This window comes from Penaeus monodon, chromosome 3 (genome assembly GCF_015228065.2).
Source record: "Penaeus monodon isolate SGIC_2016 chromosome 3, NSTDA_Pmon_1, whole genome shotgun sequence".
In the NCBI taxonomy this organism is placed as follows: domain Eukaryota; kingdom Metazoa; phylum Arthropoda; class Malacostraca; order Decapoda; family Penaeidae; genus Penaeus; species Penaeus monodon.
In genome coordinates this window covers 34,802,322-34,804,821 of record NC_051388.1, presented here as the reverse complement: position 1 = coordinate 34,804,821, position 2,500 = coordinate 34,802,322, and the positions used below count along the sequence as shown (strand labels likewise).

Below are 2,500 nucleotides of genomic sequence, written 5' to 3'. Positions count from 1 at the left end.
GCTTGGCCTGTCTGCCGTGTCTCTCCCCCTCTGCCTTACGGACGTGTCCTTTTATGCGGCAGTTCCCTTCGAGGGCGGATGTTTATCCCTGTGTGAAAAGAGAAAGCCGGGCGACATCTGTGTCCTGTCCAAGGAGAAGGGCAGCTGCTTGGACGGGGGTGTGAAGTGTCTCATCCGGTCTTGCTACATATTGCTGACATGGCTCGGCCACGCGCAAGGCTCGTCCTCGAGCCGACTGTAACGCTTGAAACGATGCAGTAGAGGTTCTGTTTGGTATCTACAGATGGTTCCTGGTGATCTGAGGGTCGCTAGGGTCGGCGCATGTCAGGGTAGCGGGTGTGGCAGAGGTTTCGCACTGAGGTGCAACATTCAGTAGCGAGGAGGGTCAATCGTCTTCAGAAGCTGAAATATAAGTGTACCAGGCCAGTAAAAGGGCTAAGGAGGAGGATGATAATGTGTTTGTCAATCACCTTACTAAATTGCAAGAAAAATGAGAGCATAATAAGAACAATTTGTCACAAGAAGGGTAACGTGTAACTTCGTTTGTTGTGTTGAGAAAAAAAAGTTGTATTGTATAGTTAATAGTGTGCGTTCGTTGAGTGGTATGTACTTGAATTTGAAAGAAGGCAACTTGTATGCAAGGTATGGGTGGGTATAGGGAGGGCAATATTTATTCTGGCACTAATAGGTACACTTACTTTTAATAGTGACGAGGAAGTGTTGGTGGTAGTAGGTAGAACTGCGACTTCATCGCTGTGCTGACGAGGGTTCGCGAAGACTTGGTGAGGTAAGTGAGCCGGATTGGCGAGTGTGGCGGCTTAGAGTGCGAGGATACATCATCAGCGACTTAGTCAGGTGGGTAGCACAGGTGTGAGTGGTCAGCACTAAGTAGTAGGAAGACATGGCGCGATCGAAGAGGACTTGGTAGCGATGGTTGGGCGATTTAAGAGAGGAGGCAATTCGACAGAAGTAGCCTGTCGGTAGATAGTGTGGATCGGCAACAAGCGTCGGCGACAGACGTCAGCAGGTAGCGTAGCGCTGCAGAGCGTTTGAGGCTCGTGGACACCGCTGCCATCAGATGTAAGCGACACGTGTGGTTGGGTGCATCGCTGTCACCAGCGACACGAGAGATGGACTTGAGCGGGTCAAAGAAAGGGTTCTTAGCATGCTGGTTTATTGTTGAGGGTAGATGGGACCCCCAAAGAGGCCCCCCGTGTCCCTGGGTGGAGGACAAGGTGGTGGAGCTGGACCCTGTGTGGCTTGGCCTGTCTGCTGTGTCTCTCCTCCTCTGCCTTACGGACGTGTCCTTTTATGCGGCGGTTCCCTTCGAGGGCGGATGTTTATCCCTGTGCGAAAAGAGAAAGCCGGGCGACATCTGCGTCCTGCCCAAGGAAAAGGGCAGCTGCTTGGACGGGGGTGTGAAGTGTCTCATCCGGTCTTGCTACGTATTGTTGACAATATATATATATACATATATATATATATATATATATATATATATAATATATATAATATATATATATATATATAATATATATATATATTATATATGTATGAGGCCGTTATATACAGTGTAATAATGTATATAAAACTTTATAAATATTTATACAGACACATACACACACACCACACTCGTAAATATATATATATTATAAATTTTATATATATATATATATATAAATATATTATAATATATATATAATAATTTAAAAAGTATAAGATAGATAGATAAATAGATAGAAAATGATAGATAGATTTAATAATACATAAAAATTTTAAAAAGGATATATACATAATATGCAATATATTAATATATATATATATTTTATAATATATATATATATATATATATATATATATAGAGAGGAGAGAGAGGAGAGAGGAGAGAGAGAGAGGGAAAAGAGGAGAGAGGAGGGGGAAAGAGAAAGAGAAAGAGAAGTGAGTGATGGGAGAGGAGGGAGGGAGGAGAGAGAGAGAGGGGAGAGAGAGAGTGGAAAAGAGAGAGAGAGAGGGAAAAAGAGAGAAGGGGAGAGAGAGGAAAGAGAGGAGAGAGAGGAAGAGAGGAGAAAAAGGGGAGAGGAGAGAGAGAGGGGGAGGGGAGAGGAGAGAGACAAAAAGGAGAGAGAGAGAGAGGGGGAGAAGGGGAGAGAGAGAGAGAAAGGGAAAAAAAGGAGAGAGAGGAAGAAAAGAAAGGAGAGAGAGAGAGAGGTAAAGAGAATGAGAGAGATAGACAAAGAGAGAGAGGAGAAGGAGAGAGAGAGAGGAGAGGAGAGAAGAGAGAGAGGGAGAGAGGGAGGGAGAAAGAGAGAGAAACAGAAAAAGAGAAAGAGAGAGAAACAGAGAGAAATTGAGAAACAGAGAAAGAGAGAGAGGGGAAAAAGAACGAGAAAAGGAGAGTGAGGAGGGAGGAGGGAGGGAGGAGAGGTAGAGAGAGGAAAAGAGAGAGGAGGGAGAACAGGGAAAAAAAAAGAGGGGGAGAAGAGAAAAGAGAAAGAAAAGA

The 2,500-nt window shown here is 44.5% G+C and overlaps 1 protein-coding gene across 2 annotated transcripts in view; it reads right to left on the bottom strand.

Moving 5' to 3' along the window:
• The window catches only part of LOC119594322 (FAD-dependent oxidoreductase domain-containing protein 2-like), a gene marked incomplete at its 5' end in the record, with an annotated part of 17,302 nt that overhangs the window by 13,938 nt on the left and 864 nt on the right, over positions 1 to 2,500 (bottom strand).